This window comes from Urocitellus parryii, unplaced genomic scaffold, assembly GCF_045843805.1.
Source record: "Urocitellus parryii isolate mUroPar1 unplaced genomic scaffold, mUroPar1.hap1 Scaffold_227, whole genome shotgun sequence".
Taxonomy (NCBI): Eukaryota; Metazoa; Chordata; class Mammalia; order Rodentia; family Sciuridae; genus Urocitellus; species Urocitellus parryii.
The window spans coordinates 137,233-159,468 of NW_027552365.1; the positions used below are offsets into that span (position 1 = coordinate 137,233).

General features: G+C 40.3%; 1 long non-coding RNA gene across 1 annotated transcript; it reads left to right on the plus strand.

Annotated features, from left to right (window-relative positions):
- Positions 1-8,252: 8,252 nt before the first annotated feature.
- LOC144251802 (uncharacterized) lies at positions 8,253-20,534 on the plus strand. The gene is made up of 3 exons (XR_013342752.1): positions 8,253-8,366; positions 11,203-11,276; positions 19,403-20,534. It is a non-coding gene; the product is annotated as an uncharacterized LOC144251802 (long non-coding RNA).
- Positions 20,535-22,236: the final 1,702 nt, after the last annotated feature.

The window sequence follows — 22,236 nt, forward strand, 5'->3', positions numbered from 1 at the left end:
GACACTTGTATTTCTTCTTTTGAGAAATGTCCATTCATTTGCCCATTATTAATTAAATTACTCATTTTTTGTTGTCATTATAAAGGCTTTTGAGTTCTTTATAACTAACCCTCTGTCATATGAGTAGTTGACATATAGTTGCTCTCATTCTGTGGTGAAGGTTGTCTCTTCATCATATTGATTATTGCCTTTGCTGTGCAGAAGCTTTTTTGCTTGATATAATTCCACTTGTCATTTTTTGCTTTTGTTTCCTTTGTTTTCAGGGTCCTATCCAGAAAATTGTTTCTTGTCCAATGCCTTGAAGTTTATCCCTTTATTTTCTTCTAGTAAATTCGGAGTCTTAGGTCTTACATTTGGAATATTTAACATTTAAATTATGTTTTGTCATTGTTATTGTGAGTGTATATGTATGTACAAGGTAGCCTGTTCTTAATAGAGTTATAATGATATAATATTGATTTCAGGAAACTTCTGCATATTCTGATTCAAACTGTATAAATTCTTCGATTTTGCTAGCCTTTTCTCTCCCATGGAAATAGCTGGGAAGATAGTGGAAAAAAGTCAGAGTTTACTTTTAATCTTCAGGCTAAATTTCAATTTACTTAGACAAATTAGGACATAGCTACTTAGAAAATGAATCAATGCCTTCAAGCATACTAACTCAAACTCACAACTCTGATAATTGCTCTACAAAATAAGTGTTTATTTTTGTGTTATTTATATTTATCTATATCACTTAAGTAATTTCCATTTATATTCAGCTGTGGTATTCATAAGCTACACAGCAAGACATTTTACTTGTAATTTGTTATTTAGTTGCTACTGTTGACGACTTTCTATATGTGTGTGCTAGGAAAGTTAGGGGTGGGAGGGCAGGCTTGTGGCAAGAAGGTGCTGTGGTATTATTAGTGGAGGTGAGTGATATAAAGTTGAACCTAAGCAGTGTTGGTAAGACTGCTAAAGAGGTTATGGATTCATAATGTATTTTGTCAGAATACATACTCTTTAGTCATCAGGATTTTTTTTTTTTAAATTCCCAAGTGATTCCAATGCACATGTTAGGCTGAGAAGTACTAATCACAGATTAAGGGTCTTTGCAAGAAGAAAATTTAGTTTGACTTCTATGTACCTTGCTTATTTATATGAAGATTAATGCTAAAGCAGGAAACATTTTATTTCAAGCGGAGCATGTTAGTCAGCTTTGCATCACTGTGACCAAAACACCTGACAAGAACAACTCAGAAGAGAAAAAACTATATTTTGGCTCCCAGTATCAGAAGTCTCAGTCCTTAGATGACTGACTCCATTGCATTGGGTCCAAATTGAGGCAGCACATCATTGTGGAAAGAGTGTCACAGAGGGAAGCTGCTCTCCTCACTGCAGCCAGAAAGCAGAGGGAGAGCTGAGGGAAGGGGCCACAGGAAATATGCACCTTTCCATAGCAAGACTTCAGTGACCCATCTCATCCAGCCATGCTCCACCTGCCTACAGTTGCCACCTAGTCTGTCTATTCAAGCTAGGATGGGCTAATTAAGTTATAACTCTCACAATCCAATCATTTCACCTAGAATTCCTGCAGTAGCACAGGAGCTTTGGGTGGGATACTTCATATCCGAACCATGACAGGGAGTATTGTGGCTCCTGGTCAGCTTTGTTTATGTGAAGTTCAATGTTTACAACACCTAAACATGCAGTAGCAAGGTTTGCCATTGAGGTGTACACTGTCATCATTGTAGATAATTGTACTTATGGATTTATCCTGGGGACGGCATGAAAACAGTAACACCTAGAGGCCAGCAGAAAAGGAGCTTGGGAAATACGGCTACAAAATGGTGGCTAGAGGAGGAGAAGCTAAGGAGGTGCAGGGTGAAGACCAGAGAGACATCAAAGAGGCAATGAAATAGACTTGCCCATGAGAAGTATTAGAAGTCAGGAGTAAACCAAAATCTAAGATTTATTACCCAATTTGAGGGTGTAGTTACTTTCTATTTGAGGAGTCTATTATTTAGAAGCACCAAACTCAAACTGCTCACAATCATCTCTTTCTATGGCTCTATTACCTGGCTATATTTTCAGGTATTTTGTTACTTTGATCATCTTGTTTGTATAAAGGGAGCTCTATTTGTGTGTGTGTGTTCACATGCTCATGCTCACAGGGTCAAAATGTTTGTTTTACATGATTGGCTTTGTGAGGGAGAAGTTCTACCCAAGTAATTCTATACACATAAACAATTCTAGAAGTGGGAAGGAAAAGAGCAAATGTGACTATTGTTAAGCATGAACAACATTTTCCCAATATTGTTACTTCCACTTCCTCTTGAATTAGGGAATTTTGTGGAATGAGTATGTGACAAACAAGCGTCTGTGGAAGGATCCTGTGGCCACATTTAACTGCTAGCCATTGCCCACTGAATTCCCTCCTTTCCTTGGAAGAAGTTCTTCTCCAAATGCTTGTTCTATACCAGTGTTTCTTAACATGGGTTGCATACAAGAGTAAAATCTCATGTTCAGGTTATATCAGTCAGATTTGCTTTAGCTATCTCAGTCCTCAATATTTTGAAATACTTTCCAGATGATACCAGTGTGCAAACCAAGGTTGACAATCACTATATCTCTATTCAGCATTGTTTCCATTAATCTGTATTTAACTGACAGCATGTTTTTGTTTTTCTGCTAATATTTCATTACTTAATACTGTAATAGTACTATGAACAGTTTTCTAGGAAAGCTCACCAAATGTAGATTCATGGATTGTATCAGTCAGTCCTGACTACTATAACAAAATACCATAGACTGGATGGCTTAAAAAACAAAGATTTATTTTTTCACACTTCTGGAAGTTTAAAACTAAGATAGGGGTTACATTATGGTTAGGGGCTGGTGAAGGCTCTCTTATTGACTTGCAGGTGGCTGCCTTCTTGCTGGCTCCTCATGTGATTTTTCTGCAGTGTGGGCATGAAGGGATAGGGAGAAAGAAAACTCATAGTGTCTCTTTTTATAAGGACACTAATTCTGTCAGTCAAGGACCCCACTGTCATGACCTTGTCAGAACCTAATTCTCCCCCCCCAAAGGCCTCTATCTCTAAACACCTTTATATTTGTAGTTAGAGCTTCCACATTTGGATGTGGAAGAAACATGATTCAGTCTACAAAAAGATAGCTGTGTAGTTCTCTGCCATCAGCACTTTTAAACCAGGAGAATTGAATTGGAATGAGCACAAACTCAATGTATTCCAGGAGTTGGCCTGGAGGTGAAACAATCTTTTGATTTTGTACATAATTTAGTGGTGATACTTATGTAAGTGTTCACTAAATTGAGACATTTGAACAAGATGCAAGTTTCACTGCCAAAAAAAATGTACCAGTTTTGACAGATAAGTAATAAATAAGTTTGAACAGAAGCAGACTCTTCCAAATGGCATTTAGTTTAGTTTAGTTTAGAGCTGCTTAAACTTTGGGGTTAGCTTTTCTGTGTTTTGGTGAACTCAGGGGTGGAGCAGGTTGCTTAAGCAAGATATTTGGGGGCAGAGTTCATCCGGGCAGTGCTGTTGCATGTCTTCATTTTAATTTATGTTCTCCCTGGAGCCTGGTAGAGATGACATTATTATTTTCTTGCCGATAAGTCCACAATATCTTTAATAACTTCCTATGTGAATGCATTGGAAATTCATTCTATTCAGTTAAATCAAGGGATTGATTATACTGTGTTCTGTGCATGGTAACCAGAATGAAAAATTCCCATTTCTAATTATGAAGCTTAAGTGTTACAAGGTTTTGTCTATGTGGTTTTATACTTGTAATTATGGTGGCATTTGGATTTATCAGACTGTATAAGTATATTTATTAGGGAAGGAAGAGTAGGGTTACAGGATGAGCAAGGAGGGATTGTTTTCAGATCTTTTATTCCCATTCAGATTAGTAAAAGCCTATTGTGCATAGATTTATAAACAGTGTGACAAGTTTCCAGGAAGTGCAGAGAATATTCTTAAGATCACATATCTGGCAGGGTATTAAAAGTTAGACTACACAGAGAGTGTTATAAAGTTGAAAACTTGAGCATGGTAAGGAAATGTGTTGACAGGGACCAGATAGAGATATAAGCTAAGCTCAAGGGAGGGAAAAAAAGGTCTCTTGTTGTTCATCTATTCCCCCCCCACCACCAGGTATCCTGAGGCAGTGCTCACCATAGGTGTTCAGGAACTATGTAGTGAATGAATGACAGATTCCAGAAGGATCAAAAGATGACCCATGAGAAAACTAAATTAGATCAGTCATGGGAAGCTTCATAGAGGTCTTCAAGGTTGAAAACGGTAGTGAACACAAGGAAACAGGTTTCAAAAGCAAAGTCCAAGTACAATATGAGGGGTAAACAATTCCCATGTGTTGATCAAGTAAGCATATGTTACAGAGCTCCTCCTCATCTGGTAGCTTCTTTAACGAGCATTTTAGAGGCTCTCTCTCTTCTTTCTCTTTCTCTTTTCTATCACTGGATATAAAGTGTATGATTATTTTTCCTAACTTCTGAGCAAATTTTGTTACCAGGTGAGTGAAAGAATCTTGAGTCTATGTAGTGATTTTACATTACCGAGTAGTTTTGAAGTCCTACCAAAGGAACCTATCTGTGCGATGTCCTGTTCAAGTGCCTCAAATGGGATTAATTACAGAATCTACTGGTTGGATCACAGAGAGGGCCTAGAGTGTGGAGAGGTGTTGTTGTTGTTAACCAGGTAACAATTTTTATTCCCCATTATACATAGACTTTTGTCACAATTAGTCACTTCACTTCACTTTGGCAAAGACTAGATAAATATCTCTGAGGCAAAATAACATGTCATTGAAGGTGCATTAGGCTGTTAACACAAAACATTGGTATCTAGTTAATTAGTTGTATGTAGTAAAGTAAATATCAATGAATCAAAGTAGTGGCTTTTTAATCAGAGATATCAGGCTGGAGAGTTAGATGTGGAAGATTGTCATCTCACAGAGTAAACCTACGAAGAGATTTTTTCAGAGAAACCCCAGTCTCCCATTGCTCTAGGTAGCCTATTAGCAGCCACGGCAGAGTGACCCAATGTGAGCCACAGGACATGAATCAGAAGAGGCAAAGCATGTTGGAGTCCGTCCAAAAGTAATTGTTTCCTTCCATTCAGTAGGAAAGTACAAAGCCAAAATGAGAAAGCTGAAAAAAATGCAGAAGTCTCTGTTTCTACAAAGAACTAGGTTTAATGAAGTCCCCCCCAAAAGTCATAAAATTTTAAGTCTTTAAACCAAACTTGAATAGCCTTCGTTAATTGGGGGGAAAAAAGAAAACAGAAAATACATACGATCATTCTTTATTATTTCTATGTCATTTTCATTTCGGTGTAATTACCTGTGGCCATATATACTATAATATTAAAAAGCTAAGGCAAAGGATTATTTCAGGCAAGGAATAAAATAATCATCCCACTCCATCTCTCTTACTTTGATTCATAGCTCCAATGTTTTAATTCTTGGAACATCACTGCAGCTTTGATGTTAAGGACATTGCTGGTAGAGGAAGAATGATTCTGCTGCCTTCCATCCTTCACAATTTTCTCCGGGCCTCACAGTCTAACTTTGCAAGCTTGCCACCTAGTGTTCGAATGTTCTCAACACCAAAATGTTTCCCTTCTTCAGAAGCGAAATAATAGAGGAAGGAATTCAGGACGTTAACATAAAAACAGTGTGTTCCAGGAAAGTGAATGGAATGAATAAATCGTCAACGAAATTCTAAAACAGATTTCCTGTTAAATATGTTCCTTTTTTTCTTTATTATATTCTTTCTTTATTGCATTTACTCATAAATATTTAATATAGTGTTTATATAGAAATATAAATTATATATAACACACTCAACATATTGAAATATATATGTACTTATTTTGTATTTTGATTTTATATTTTTCTCTCTCCCTTCTTATAACTTTAGCAACATTTTGTCATTGAATCTAGAGGCAAAACAGATCCCATCCAGTCATGACAGTAGGTTGAATTAGAGTGAAGTCAAAAAGTGGAAGTAGTTTATTGGAACATTTGATTGCACTGCCTCTCCTGCCTCAGGCTGCAATTTTGTTACTCCTGGTGACTGCTCTTTCAAGGCAGGCACTTTACTATATAGGAACAGAGACATAGAAGGTTTGGATACTCGTGAAATGGACAGCTTTACCAGTAAACAACAACATACATGAATTTTTTTTGTCTTACTACTGAAACTATTATAGGTCCATCTTTTTTAAAAAAATTAGAAATTATTTTTGGAAATTAATAAGCCTGAACCTAGATTTCAAGAGGTCCTTGAGATGTGATTTTTATTCACAAATCTTTAAGAGAACCTCTTTATTGATATTGCCTTACCATTGACAATTTTTTAAAATATACTTATTTGTTAGAAACATAAAGTTAATGTAACATGCCCCATTAGATCAAATCATCATTTTAATATCTTCAAAATCACTCATGGTATGCTTATTCTGACAGACTCTAACACCCACACAAAAAAACCTCAGTGCTTGTCCCCAGGTAGGTAAAGCTCTGTGGCTCATGAAGCTGCTCCCTGCCACTCTAACCATATCCACCCCCATTGGAGGCTCTGAATTTCCCAGTCTTTAACAGGTCTTTAAGGGCACAAGGCTGCCTCCCTCTTCAAACTGTTTCCCTTCCTTTCTTTAAGCAGTAATGCACTTCTCCGTCCTTCTGCTCTCGGTTCACTCTACTACACCCTTCCAATCTTTGTCCAAGCCTCATTTCCTCAGAGAAGCCCACCCTATGCCTGGTTAGTCCTCTATTGTTATTAAACAACATCCTATAGTTTTCCTTCTTACCACCCACTACAACTCTATAATTACATAGTATATTATCATTGGCTTAATATTTGCTGCCCCCCTAAATTATAAATTATAAGCAGGCTTTAAAAATACCTTTATTTGTTAATTCCTGAGACCCTAGCCACTGTGTTTTCTATAGTGTCCAACACAGAATAGATACGCAGTAAATACTTGATGAAATCAATCCATGAGTTCAAAATTGAGAACTGAGAGGCACATTGTCCTAGCTCATACATATGGCATCACCATTGGGACAAGAGAGTACTCCCTAGTGCTGCATCCCAGCTTCTATCCTAAAGGCAGAGCCTTCCAGGGTCTTACCCACTCCTGAAACTGGGAGTATGGTGTAAGCTTTTACTTCTTACAGAATCCCCTGATTTACTCACTACCACATTTCCTGCCTCACTTATTCAACCTGCTTCTTTCCCCCCCCCCCAAATAAATAACTCCCACTCAAAAACAGTTTGGTTCCCCTCTTTCCTGTTATCCATATTCATGGATTAACATGGAATGGGAATACAGAGAAGAATATATACATTCACATTCAGTAAATTATCCTGCCACTCTGGTGTTCTGCAGGGGATAAATATAAATTATATGAGTTATGTAAAGAATATGTTAAAATTGTAATTGTTTATTTTCAGAGGATTTCCTTTCTCTTTCTAGAGGGATCTAAGAATTCCCAACTCTTTTAGAATAGTAGACAAGCAATTATGCTGAGAGCCAACATCTTCATAATGAGTTGTGCTTAAAAAGTGTGTCATACTAAGCTTCAAGTATCTGGAACCAATCACCAATGTCTCCCTAAAATGAGTTCAACATTTTGAGAGATGAAGTCAGGATTCAGAAGTAATGAATTCTAACACAGAATACAAACATACACAAACATAAATTTGGTATTTGTTGTAAAGTGTATTATATTTTGTGGCCTGATATATTCTCATAGTTTTCCAAAGCTAACACTTTTGCTTGCCATCCAATATACACATATGAATCAGATATAACTTTCCCACGTTCATATATGAATACACAATGAGTGGAACTCCACATCATGTATAATATGCTGAAATTCACTCTACTGATATGTGTATCTAAAAAGAACAAATAAAAAATACACACCTAAGCAAAATGCTTGAACTTTCAACTATTTTCACACCACGTGAAGGAGTCTGAAAGTGTCTTGTCACTCTCTCTTTCCCACCCTTGGTGGCGTCTAATAGACATTACAAAAGTGTGTGCTCCCTGGAAACTGGATTGACTAATTCAGTTGCAAACTTAGATAGAATTGGGACTCCTTGGCATATATTTCACACTAATAATAATAATAATAATAAACTAAATGATATAAAGTTACCCCCTAAAATACCTTTCAACTTCTGTCTCCATAGCAACATGGACGTGCACACGGTGGCCTCACTCCTTAAACTGTATCTTCGAGAACTTCCAGAACCAGTTATTCCATATGCTAAGTATGAAGATTTCTTGTCATGTGCCAAGCTGCTCAGCAAGGAAGAGGAAGCGGTAAGTTGATGCATTTGTTTTTAATAAGCTTTGGCATGCAGGTTTTGTCTGTGATTTTACTATTTAATTTGCAATTTTCCTCTTGTCCTATTCTTGGACATTTCCCCCATTCTCTTCATCACACACATTTAGACCTTCTATGCACAACTCAAGTCCCATTTCTGTTCCCTGTCTGATCAGAAAGAAGAATGTGGCTGAATGAATGAAATCAGTGCTTTATGGCACTTGGCTCCCCTAAAGGGTTGATTCATGGTCCTACATTAGGTCATATCTTCCAAGAAGAACACGGGCACCTTGTTTCATAACCTCCTTTGTTGAGTACCTCCAAAGTATCTCAAATAATGGCCTATAAACCAAATCCTACTTCCTGCCTATTTTTGTTAAAAACAGCTTTATTGAGATGTAATTACCGTACTATAAATCAATGGTTTAAACTTTATAATTCAGTACTTATATATTCTCAGAGTTGTGCAACCAGCACTAAAATTCAATTTTAGAATATTTACAAAATTTCTATTTCCCTAAAACAAATCTCAGAGCCTCTGTGAATTCCCCTTTCCCCAGCTCTTGGCAAATACTAATCTAATTTCTTCCCCTACAGGTATGCCTCTGCTGGACATTTTATATAAACAAGATCATTCAATATGTTGTTTTCTGTGACTAGGCTTTTTCGTCTTTTTCAAAGTTCATTCACATTGTACCATTTATCAGTATTTCATTTTTAAAATTTCCAAACAGTATTCTATTTCTTATTCATTCATCAGTTTTTAAATTTCCATTATTTGACTATTAGCAATAATGCTACTATGAACATTTATGTGCCAAGGTTTGCATGGAAATATGTTTTCATTTCATTTGGATATATACCTTAAAGATAGAATTGCTGGTCCATATGTAGCTCTATTTTTTTCCAAAAAGAGTGTGAATTTTTAATTACCATCAGGCATGTGTGCAGATTCCAATCTCTTTACATCTCTGTCATCACTTACTATTATCTGTCTTTTTGACCATAGACATTCTAATACATGTCAGGAGTGTATCATTGAGGTTTGAATGGCGTTTTCCTGATGGCTAATGATGCTAAATATTTTTTCATGGTGTTTATTGGCTATTTATATACTTTCTTTGGAAAAAAATATCTATTCAGATTAGTTTCCTATTTTTAATTGCATTACAACCATCCCAGTCTCTCAGGTGATTGATTCCAGGCCTCCTTGCAGATACCTAAATCCATGAATGTTCAAGTCCTTTACATAAAATGGTGTAGTGTTTGCATATAACCTAGGCATAGCTTCCTGTGTACTTTAAATCATCTCTAAATTATTTGTAGTACATAGTACAAAGTAAATGCTGTGCTAATAGTTGTTATTCTGTGTTGTTTAGGGAACAGTGATAAGAAAAATGTCAGTACTGTTCAGTACAGATACATTTTTTTCCTAACATTTTTAATCTGCAGTTGGTTGAATCCATGAATATGGAGGACCAACTGTATTTGTCTTATTTTTGAGTTGTAAGAATTTATATAGTTAAATCATGTTCCTTATCAGATATATGATTTGCTAATATTTCTCCCATTTAAATTATTATCTCTTCATTTTCCTGATGATGTCCTTTAAAGCATAAAACCTTTTTCATTTTGATGAAGTATTTCATGTATTTTATTTATTTTTATTTGGTCATTTGTGCTTTTTGTGTCATGTCTAAGAAGCCTGTGTTTAAGAAAAAGTCATATTTACTCCTCTATGGTCTTCTAAGAATTTTGTAACTTCAACTCTTACACTGAGATCTTTGTTCCATTTTGAGCTCATGTTATGATGCAGGGAAAGGAGCCAACTTTATTCTTCTGCATGTGGATATCCAATAGTCTCAGCACCATTTTTTTGAAGACTCTTCTTTCTTCCATTGAACTCTCTTGCCATAATTGTCAAAAACTGCTGCCTGTTTTTACAAATGCAATTTTATTTTTGTTGTTGTTGTTTCATAATATCAACTGTGGCTGTTTTTGTATAATAACAGAATACTCAGGTAGTTATAACAGAGACCATGTGTCCTGTAAAGCCTAAAATACTTACTAACTGACCCTTTACAGGAAGAAGAAATCAGATTGCATTATCAATTGGCTTTTCTAGGGCCATTTACATTTTAGAGGAAGTTCTACATGAGAACAGAATAAATTAATCCCTTGTGAACTTTCCAGGAAGATCAGGCTTTCCAACTCTCTTTGTGTCGCAACTAATGATATACTGTAGGCATGACCAATCCAGAGAGATTGAATAGTCAGTAGGCATGTGTTTATCAACCTTCTCGGCATGGTGAAAATGGGAAGGACCTTCACTACAACAATGCTATTTTTTGTTTTCAACTAATGAGTTGAAAACTCATCAGTCATTGTAAACAACTGTTAAAAATGTTAAAAGAGCTTCACTTAAGTCTGTTTCTCTACAAATAATACATAACACTGGGGATATGTTCTGAGAAACATCTTTAATATGTTTCATCATTGTGTAAATACCTTAACATGTACATATACAAACTAAGATGCCCATACCATCATTAGATGGATGATATAATCTTTTGGACCACCTTCCTATATGTAGTCATGATTGATTGGCACATTATTGTACTATATTGACTGCAGTTATGGGAAATATTTTAAATACTTATACATTTCTGAAAATATTTCTAAAATATTCCCCATAACAGTGGAACATCTTCAGGAAAGACTCTTTCACTGATAATAGGTGCTGAAATAAAGAACAATATTGCTATTTTCTACTTACTTTAATAACAAGACCAATACATAGATGACATTAATTCTCTTCTTCTTTGTACTCAGGGTGTTAAGGAATTAGCAAAGCAGGTGAAGAGTTTGCCAGTGGTGAATTACAACCTTCTCAAGTATATTTGCAGGTAAGAACCCTCATAAAGACAAAACTAAACAAAATAAGACTATATTTAGCCTGTCCATAACTATACTCAACAATGAATAAAACCCCTTAACTGCTCTAAGCTCCTATGTTAATCTCTGAAAAATTAGAAGGTTTGATAAGGCTACCTCCAAAGTTTCTCTGAGTACTGCAGTTGCTTACTTTTGTAATTTGGAAATCTCTCTTGCCTCCACATATTAAAGATAAACATTGCTTTGAACTTCCGTCCAAGTTGTTTGTGCCGTGTAGGGAATGGCATTGTAGGAAAAGGAGCAGGGATCCTGGCCTGAGGTGGATCTGCGTGGGAATGAAGGTCCCCATCAGTGACTACCCCTATGTCTTTATGCAGTGTTCTTATCCTTTCTGAGTTCCAAGGTCTTAATAGAGTTTGAAGGGAGTCCGGGTTGGAGGGCCTGGCGCGACAGCAGCTAGTCAGGTGCCTGGGAGACCCCAGCCCTGCTGTCTGGGCCGGGGGGCGGGGGGCAGTACTCAGGGGGCGACCGTCGCTCCCCCCACCTGAAGCGCTCCGGCTGAGTTTGAGGTGTTGCGACACGGGCGACTTCAGCTACTCACACACGCCGCTCCCACTCCAGCCGCGACTTCGGCCCCCATTCTGGCTGGGGCCGCAGCTGCTCCCGACGTGCTAGTGGCGACGGCGGCGGTGGCCGCGGGCACCAAACCAGGGCCATCGCTCCAGCCTCAGCTCACTTCCCCTTTGGCAGTGGCCTAAAATATTTCTTAACCACATTGAGTGCTTAAGAACTTTATGATAATAAAGGTACAATATGGAATGTAAAAAAAAAAAAAAAAGACACAGGTTGGCAGATTGGATTAAAAAGCAGGACCCAACATTATGCTGTCTCCAAGAGACTCAACTTACAGGCAAAGACATCCACAGACTGAAGGTAAAAGGATGAAAAAGACATACCATTCAAACTGTACTCATGAACAATCAGGGGCAGCTCTTCTCATATCAGATAATGTGGACATTAAGACATAATAAATCAGAAGAGAAAAAGAAGGTCACTTCATGCTGCTTAAGGGAGCATATCAAAAACATAATGATTGTAAATATTAGTCCCCCAAACAAAAGAGCATCTACATACATCCAACAAACAAAATTTTTAATTTAAAAAATGAAATCAATATTATATATCAACAAAACACTAATACTAGGTGATTTTAACACACCTTTATCATCACTGTATAGATCCTTCAAACATAAACTAAATAAGGATTTTACAGAATTAAAAAATAAAATTTATAAGTGGAACTAATAGTCATCCATGAAATATTTCATCAATCAATGACTTGTTTCACTTTCTTATTCTTAACATCAAGTGGAAAATTTTCTAAAATAGACCATGTTTTAGGTCATAAAGCAAATCTTTGCAAAATAGAGACAATACCTTGCATTCTATCAGATCATAAAGGAATGAAGTTAGAAATCAATGATAATATTTTTTTAAAAAATCCACTTTAACACCAGGAGATTAAATACTACACATTTGAATGATGAATGCACAGTAGAAGAAATCAGAAGAGAAATTTAAAAAAATTACAAGTAAATGAGAATAGTAATACAACATATCAAAATCTCTAAGTTCATAGCATTGAGCTCATATAGTATAATAATAGAAAGATACCAAATAAATAATCGAACATTACATCTCAAGGTCATAGAAAAACAAGAACAAATACACCAATACCAAAATCAGAAGAAGATAGGAAATAATTAAAACCAGAGCAGAAATCAATGAAATTGAGAATATAAAAAAAAAGATCGGAGAGATCAACATAAGAAAGAATTGGTTTTTTGAAAGGATAAACAAGATTGATAAACACTAACAAAAAGAAAGAAGGCAAAAAAAAAATTCAGGATGAAAAAGGAAAAATCACCACAGAATCTATTTTGAAAATTTATATCCCAATAAGCTAGAAAATCTTGACAATGTTGACAAAAACATTAAAAAGTGCATCAAGATCAAGTGGGTATTATCTCAGAGACGTAAGTTTGGCTCAACATACAGAAATTGATAAATGTAATTTGCTATAAAAATAGACTTAAGGACAAGAATCACATGATAATATCAATAGTTGCAGATAAACCATTTGACAAAGTACAGCACCCATTTATTTTGAAAAACTACAGACAGAAGAAATTTAACTGAACAATAAAATGCTATATATGACAAACCCAATGCCAACATTGTACTGAATGGAGTAAAACTGAAATCACTTCCTCTAAAAACAGAAACAAGGCAAGTATGCCCACTTTCACAAGTCCTTTTCAAAATAGTCCTTGAAATTCTAGCCAGAGCACTCAGGCAAGAGAAGGAATCTGTAGAAATGCAAATGTGAAAAGAAGAATTCAAATTATCTCTGTATGCTGATGATATGATACTACTATATTTAGAAGACTCAAATAACTCCAGCAGGAGACTTTGAGAACTCAGAAGTGAATTCAGTAATGTAACAGGATACAATATCAACACTTGTAAATCAATCGTATTCCTATACTCTAATGATGAATCAACTAAAAAATAAATTAGAAAGACTATTCTATTCACAATAGTCTCAAAAATACTTGGAAATAAATCTAACAAAAGTGTTGAAGGATCTCTACAATAAGAAATATAGAACTCTTAAGAAAATAGCTGGGTTCGGTGGTGCATGCCTGTAATCCCGGTGGCTTGGGAGGCTGAGGCAGGAGGATTGTGAGTTCAAAGCCAGTCTCAGCAAAAGTGAGGCAGTAAGCAACTCAGTAAGACCCTGTCTTTAAATAAAATACAAAATAGGGCTGGGGATGTGGCTAAGTTCTTGAGTTCCCCTGAGTTCAATCCCTGGTACCACCCTCCCCCCTCAAAAAATAAAGAAAATAATTGAGGAAGACCTTAGAAGATGGAAAAATCTCTCATATTCTTATATAGGCAGAATTAATATTATCAAAATGGCATTCTACCAGAAGCATGTACAGATTCAATGCAAATCCCATCAAAATTCCAATGACAATCTTCACAGAACTATAAGAAGCACTTATAATATTTATTTGGAAAAATAAAAGACCCAGAATAGCCAAAGCAATCCTAGGCTAGAAGAGCAGAGCAGGAGGCATCACAATACCAGATCTCAAATTATAGTACAAAGCTATTGTAACAAAAACAGCTAGCACCAAAACAGATATGAAGGCCACAGAATAGAATAGAAGACAAAGAGACAAACCCACACAATACAATTATCTTATACTAGACAAAGGTACCAAAAACATATGTTGGAGAAAAGATAGCCTTTTTAACCAATGGTCCTGGAAAAACTGGAAATCTATATGAAATAGAATAAAATTTAACTCCAACCTCTCACCCTGCAAACATGTCAACTCAAACTGAATTGGAGACCTAGGAATTAGACCAGAAACCCTGCACCTGCTAAAAGGAAATGTAGGCCCAACACCAGGAGTCTGGTCCCAGTGCAGTGATGGTGGCTGCGGCATCACTGGTGGCCCTGTGGGGACTCCAGTGGCTTCAGTGTGGAGCTCTGTTAGCGGTGATGGTGACAGCTTGGGACAGCAGGCCTCAGAGTCAGAGGGTGACTGGAGGCTGTGATGGCCTCTGCAGTGGCTCCTCCAGGCAACTGGTATTGCTCCTTGTAGGGCCTGCCTGCCCACAAAGCAGGGCGCAGGAGGCGGTGGTAGCCAGACACCTGCTGAGGACCTTATGCTGCCCATTCCAGCAATGCCTGGCATTGGCCTGGAGCCCACCAGGCTGCTCACCTAATCCTTGAGTTCACCCTGCCCCTCCCTGAGTTGCAGCCTCTGAGGGATGAGTAGGCCTGCTGCCAGCTGGGGCAGCCTTTGGAGAAGGCACCCACCCTCCCCAGCTACATCTCCCCTGGGCTGGGGTAGCAGAGTGCAGAGGTGGGAGGTGGGGGGGCCTAGAAAATCCTCACCCTCCAAGTGCATCCCTGGGCTGGGACAAGGTGGAGGGCACAGGTGGCAGTGGGAGTCTAAGGGCAACGAGTTCTCTGTCTTGGTCTTCTGCCACCCCCAGCCACAGAAATGCACTTTGGGGGTGAAGATGTCCTAGGACCTCTGCTTTCTGCACCCACAGTCCACCCAGGAAGTGGCTGGGGATGGTGAGGTTCTCTCTCAAGACCGCCCCAACCTAGCAGACAACCTAGTTCCTCAGTAGAGAGGCTATATCAGGCGATGGGGTGAGCAGACACACACAGTGGGCTCATGGACAGAGCAAGACATGGCAGCTGTGGCAAGCATAGGGTCCAGGGCAGCTGCCTGGGTACCACCGCCTCCCGCATTCTTCTTCCTGAGCAGGCCAGTCGACCATGCACAAGACCAGGGCCTGGAGCCTCCACCACAGAGGACATCCCAGCTACTGGTTACCTTATCACTCTGACACCCACTATCCCATGCCCTTGCTGCCATGCCAGCCTGGAACTCTTCGCTGCAGCCAACCAGACTCCCCACATGGCCACTGGATGCCACTTTCACTGTCCTGCAGCTGGACCCCAGTTACTTCTGCAGGATGAAGATGCTCACTGCTGGACACTGCCTGTTGTTGCTGCCCCTGCTTCTGAACTCTTATGGTGCCACCACCATTGTGCAGCACTCAAACTTCCAAACTCCAGATGGACTCCAACAATGCCCACCAAGGCCCCAATGTCATCGTACTTTACACCACACCTGGTGCCCGACCCCTCTACTGAGGATGGACCCCTGATGCAGCTGCATGTTGCTCCTGCACCTGCCAGACCCTGGAGCTCCGCCCTGCTGCCACCAGACTTTAACATGGATACTAGACAGTGACACTCAGTACTGGTGCCCACTTCATTGCAACTGCCAGAGTTTGGTCCATTATGTTTTTGCCAAGAAGCCCCTCTCCATAAAGAAAACGTGCAAGGCAAAAAAACAAGTGCTGATGGAGAAGCTCTTGCAAGTTATCTAGAAGGTCTTGCTAAGCTATTCGATGAAGATGTGTTGTGCTTGAGGTATTGGTGTCTGAAGTTCAGTTATGGCAGTGGTGGCAAAGGCAACTGAGGAGTCTGTAGGTGGCAACGTCAAGCCAGGCATCCAGAGAGTTGCATTCTCATCCTCTGGCAGTGGCAGGAGTCTGGTCCCAGTGCAGTGATGGTGGCTGCGGCATCACTGGTGGCCCTGTGGGGACTCCAGTGGCTTCAGTGTGGAGCTCTGTTAGCGGTGATGGTGACAGCTTGGGACAGCAGGCCTCAGAGTCAGAGGGTGACTGGAGGCTGTGATGGCCTCTGCAGTGGCTCCTCCAGGCAACTGGTATTGCTCCTTGTAGGGCCTGCCTGCCCACAAAGCAGGGCGCAGGAGGCGGTGGTAGCCAGACACCTGCTGAGGACCTTATGCTGCCCATTCCAGCAATGCCTGGCATTGGCCTGGAGCCCACCAGGCTGCTCACCTAATCCTTGAGTTCACCCTGCCCCTCCCTGAGTTGCAGCCTCTGAGGGATGAGTAGGCCTGCTGCCAGCTGGGGCAGCCTTTGGAGAAGGCACCCACCCTCCCTAGCTACATCTCCCCTGGGCTGGGGTAGCAGAGTGCAGAGGTGGGAGGTGGGGGGGCCTAGAAAATCCTCACCCTCCAAGTGCATCCCTGGGCTGGGACAAGGTGGAGGGCACAGGTGGCAGTGGGAGTCTAAGGGCAACGAGTTCTCTGTCTTGGTCTTCTGCCACCCCCAGCCACAGAAATGCACTTTGGGGGTGAAGATGTCCTAGGACCTCTGCTTTCTGCACCCACAGTCCACTCAGGAAGTGGCTGGGGATGGTGAGGTTCTCTCTCAAGACCGCCCAACCTAGCAGACAACCTTCCTCAGTAGAGAGGGTATATCAGGCGATGGGGTGAGCAGACACACACAGTGGGCTCATAGACAGAGCGAGACATGGCAGCTGTGGGAAGCAGAAGGTCCTGGGCAGCTGCCTGGGTACCACCACCTCCCGCATTCTTCTTCCTGAGCAGGCCAGTCGACCATGCACAAGACCAGGGCCTGGAGCCTCCACCACAGAGGACTTCCCAGCTACTGGTTACCTTATCACTCTGACACCCACTATCCCATGCCCTTGTTGCCCTGCCAGCCTGGAACTCTTCGCTGCAGCCAACCAGACTCCCCACATGGCCACTGGATGCCACTTTCACTGTCCTGCAACTGGACCCCAGTTACTTCTGCAGGATGAAGATGCTCACTGCTGTACACTGCCTGTTGTTGCTGCCCCTGCTTCTGAACTCTTATGGTGCCACCACCATTGTGCAGCACTCAAACTTCCAAACTCCAGATGGACTCCAACAATGCCCACCAAGGCCCCAATGTCACCGTACTTTACACCACACCTGGTGCCCGACCCCGCTACTGAGGATGGACCCCTGATGCAGCTGCATGTTGCTCCGGCCCCTGCCAGACTCTGGAGCTCCACCCTGCTGCCACCAGACTTTAACATGGATACTAGACAGTGACACTCAGTACTGGTGCCCACTTCAGTGCAAATGCAGCCAAACCCTTGTCACTATGGCAGATGAAAACACTCATGGCTGGATGCATCTGTTGTTACAACCACTGTTTCTGGATTGTTTCACTGTCACTGCCACCATGAGTAGGAATCAAGGATCTCCCAAGTGACAGCTGCATGCTGACACCACCACAGTCACCCCCACCCCACGCCAATACTCGACTCCTGACTTTCGACGCCTGATGCCCTATGCCCAAAACAGCTGGATGCTGCTCTTGCCACCATATGCCACCTTTTCATGATGGTGCCATTGCAGTGAATTGAGCCCAAGGATGCTTCTCTGCTCAAGATGTATAAGAGCTGGGAAACTGATCATTCTCCCTTACAGTCACCTCACCAAGTTCCACTGCATGCTGCCTGCCTTTTGTCACCCCAGGACCAGACACCAGTCCTCAGGACCCTTGAGGAGTTGTGGCTCTAACTCAGAGAACTCATCCAAAAAAACAAGTGAGCACTCTAAATAAAGGCTGCAGTCCTCACAGCAGGCAGTGGGTGGGACTAGGTGGGTCCAGCTCACTGGTGAGAGGGTGGGGTTAGAGCCTGGGAGCTGCTGGCAAGGTCTAGACCTGATCCTGTAGGGCAAGATAGAGAGGGATCTTTGGCTGCTCTGGGAGTCTAGTCCTGGAAGAACCTTCTGGTCCTTTCTCCTGAACTTTCCGTGGTGTCTCCTTCTCCTACTCCTCCACTCTTCCCTGAGGAGACTCTGTGTCCTGGACATAGGGTCATCTGGGCACAGGTTCTCTGGGGCAGTGGTGTGAGGCCCCAGTACATTGCAGCAGGCTGGGGACAGCCAGACTGGCCATACCTGGACTTGTAGGCAAAATAGCCTATTAGGAAAATACCCTCCAAATCTACCAAATTTAGCCTAACACTGGCTTCTTCCAAGAGATTATCAAGAAAGGAAAAATAGAAGTAAGCAAGTTTGTCTGGCTAAGGGGTGGTGTGAGGAGAAGTAAAGACTTCAGATTGGGTAGAGCTGGATTTAAATCCCTCTTAACTGGGTGACCTTGACCAGGGTGCAGAACTAAGTACAACCTTGGGTTTGCATCTGGTAAGGTAAAGTTGGTGAGGAGGATAAGCCAGGGGTAAAATTAAGCTGTTGAGCAGTACCTAAACTTTGGGAGCCAGGAAGGCATTTGACATGATTTCCATGCAGAAATATATTCTGAGATTAAAGTCAACGCACTTAGAGGTGCACCTTTGGAAGGCAACTGACCTGTGAGCAGGCGGTTGAATTGACTTCATTTTTTAGATGAAAAAATAATATATGGAAGATCATAAGCCGATGTTGGGTCGGGCTTGTGAAATTATAGGCTGTTTTCAAATTTGTTTAAAGTTACATTGACTTAGATCTACATAGTTCAAGCCTCCTGGGATATCCCCCACCTCTTGTCACACCCCCACATAGAGCACTATCTACAATCCCTTACTCTAATTTTTAGAGTGTCACCAAATATGTCAATGCATGTATGTACATATGCAGAGATATACATTATGTAATACTTTGTTCCTTTTAGCCTGCTTTGGAACCTCCTGAAAATAAAATCTCTTATTCTTACGCACATTCTTTTGCAGCTTTCCCTCCTTAATTTGTACCCCTTAAGCTGAGCATCAGGAAGAAGGAAACACCAGAGAAACTCAAAGATCCGAAGGACACCAACCCTGCTCAAGTCACTCTGGAAGCCGACTAGCCTGAATGTGCCCAAAGCTTGAGGAAACATCAGCCCTGCTTCAGCCACTCTGGGTTGGATGTACAAGGTGAAAGATATACTAACCAAAAGGAAAATGGACTGTTTCACTCTTATCCTGTCATTGCCACCCCTTACTTCTGTCATATACAGAGTCCTTTGTTTTGTCTTGACTCTAGGACTGATAACAATCAAACACATAGTTAATAATATCAGAAAACAAACACATGTACCAGTTCAATCCTGAAAGGGCATTGCAGTTGAGATCCAAGCTCACTATTTGGAGGATGGTTTCCTTTTCTTGGTGGATTCAAAAGCTTAATTGACATAGCATGGATTGTGCTCTGAACTTGTGTATTGCTTCCATGTTTGTTTCCTCTTTTCATTAAAACTAGTGGTTCTACAATAGAAGCAGGTTTCCTTTTTAAAAAAGAGAAACAAGAACTATGATATTACATTATATAAAACTTTAAGCCAAGAAGATAATAATGCCCTTTGACTTAGAGGATTAAATAATGAGCATCAAAGGGGGTAATGCTGTAGTTTTCAAAAGACTCCCACCTTAATTGTAACACACAAGTCTCTCTCCTAATCAAGAAGAGATTATTTTAAGAAGTCAACAAAATTTCCAGAGCACTCATTGTGCTTTGAGCTCCTTTTTGTTGTAAAGGCCAGGTTTCTCTTTCTTGTAAGAGTTAGGCCTGCAGGGCTGGGGTTGTGGCTCAGTGATAGAGCACTTGCCTCGCACATGTGAGGCCCCTTGTTCAATTCTCAGCACCACATAAAAATAAAGGTATTGTGCTCATCTACATCCTAAAGAAAAATAGTCTCCAATCAAGTTTTTTGATGTGTGAAAATTTCTGTTTTCTGTGTAAAACATTGTGAAACCTCTGTTTAACCTATGAATGTGGAACAAAGTTAAGTTATATTAAACATTGTGCTGTGTAACCACCCACTGCAATGTTAGAGAATTTCCAGACCTGGGGTCCAGAGATTGTTTGGTGTTATCCCTTCTGGGTTGCTGCAGCTTAAATAAATCTGCTTCCTCCAAATTCCTCAGGTGTCCAGACTCATCTTTCCTGCATCAATGCCTGCTTGAAATGCTAGAATGTCCTAATTCTTGAAGGGCCTGAAGAGACAGTCTCTCAGACTCTGTCACAGTATGAATTCTAGAAAAAGTAATTCATCACAATGAATCTAATTTCAGGTTTCATTATAGGGACTTCCTGGATGTAATATCAAAGTTGCATGATAAAACTTGTCTACGTCTATTGAGTTGCCATAATATACCCCATAAAGATATATAAATGATATATTTGAATAAAAATTTAATCTGGGGGAAAATATGTTTTGTGAGAAATCTAAAGCCATGCTTGCATTTTGTGTTGTTTTAAATATTATGCTGAAATAATATTAGATTATATTATTTCATTTTTGAATCTGAAAAAGACATCAGAATTTTGTACCATAATATTGTCAAAAAGGGAAAATTTTATTGATTAGAAATATGCTTTCCTGTTTTTAGAGCTAACAGTTGAATTAAAGTTTTGCACCAGACACCAAGTCCATCAGAACCTCAGTCTGGTGAAACCACATCTTGGTGCCTGCCCAGGCCAGTGCCCAATAGCAGGTCCCAGAAGTAAATCAGGCTGGCTCTTCCCAGAGCCCTCTGGACAGAGGTTGGCCTCCTCCACTCTTAGTGTTATTTTTTCTCTGATTGCTTGGCTCCTCTCCATGCTCTTCAAGCTGTCCTCTCCCATCTTTGTTGTTCAGTGACATCACCTGTCATTCATGTTTCTATAGACCTCTGAGGAAGAGAAAATCCACATGGATTTCAGAATGGCTCAAGATGTAAATGACTGGTCATAATTGGACACCCTAAAAGGGGATGGTATTGATGGCACAGGGGTATACATCTCATGATGGGCCAGAAAACTCATTTACAGAGCAGCCAAAGGTCTATGTAGATCCATAAAATGGCCACAAACAACCTGAAAATCTAGGTAGTAACTCATCTGGAGCAGTCATAACCTCTTTCTGCTGGAGAAATATCAGTGGCTTCTTTTGGAATTGAATTAGGTGTGAAAAATAGCTCCTATGCCATTTGGTTAGGAAAAATGGTAATGATGATGAAGGTGATAATGCAATAGCTTATATTCATAGACCACTTTGCATACATTATTTCATTGAATATTCACAAAGTCCTTTCACTGACTGTCCTAGTCAGTTCTAGCTGCTACAACAAAATACTCTAAGCTTAAGAAACATTTATTTCTCCCCATTTGGGAGGGTGGGAAGTTCATGGTCAAGGTACTGATAGATTGAATTCTTGGAAAGAGCCCTCTTTTTGCTCATAGCTGGCTGCCTCTCACTGTATTCTCAATTGGTGGAGAGCAAGTAAGCCCTGGTCTCTTTTTGAAATTCTGAGAAAACTAATCTCATCTTGGGAGACATGCCCCGCGCCTCCCCCCCCCCGCCACCACCGGCCTATCGAAATCTGGTTACCTCCAAATGGCCCCACTTCTCATGCCATCACATTGGCATTAGGGCTTCAACATGAATTTGGAGGAGACACAAACATTCAGTAGGAAATGCACTGTGGAGTCTTGGGCATATTCTGTATCTTCTCTGTGCTTCTGCTGCCTCATAAAGAAAAAGGATGGTAATAACTCCTGATCAATGTGTGTGTGTGTCTGTGTGTGTGTGTGTGTGTGTGTGTGT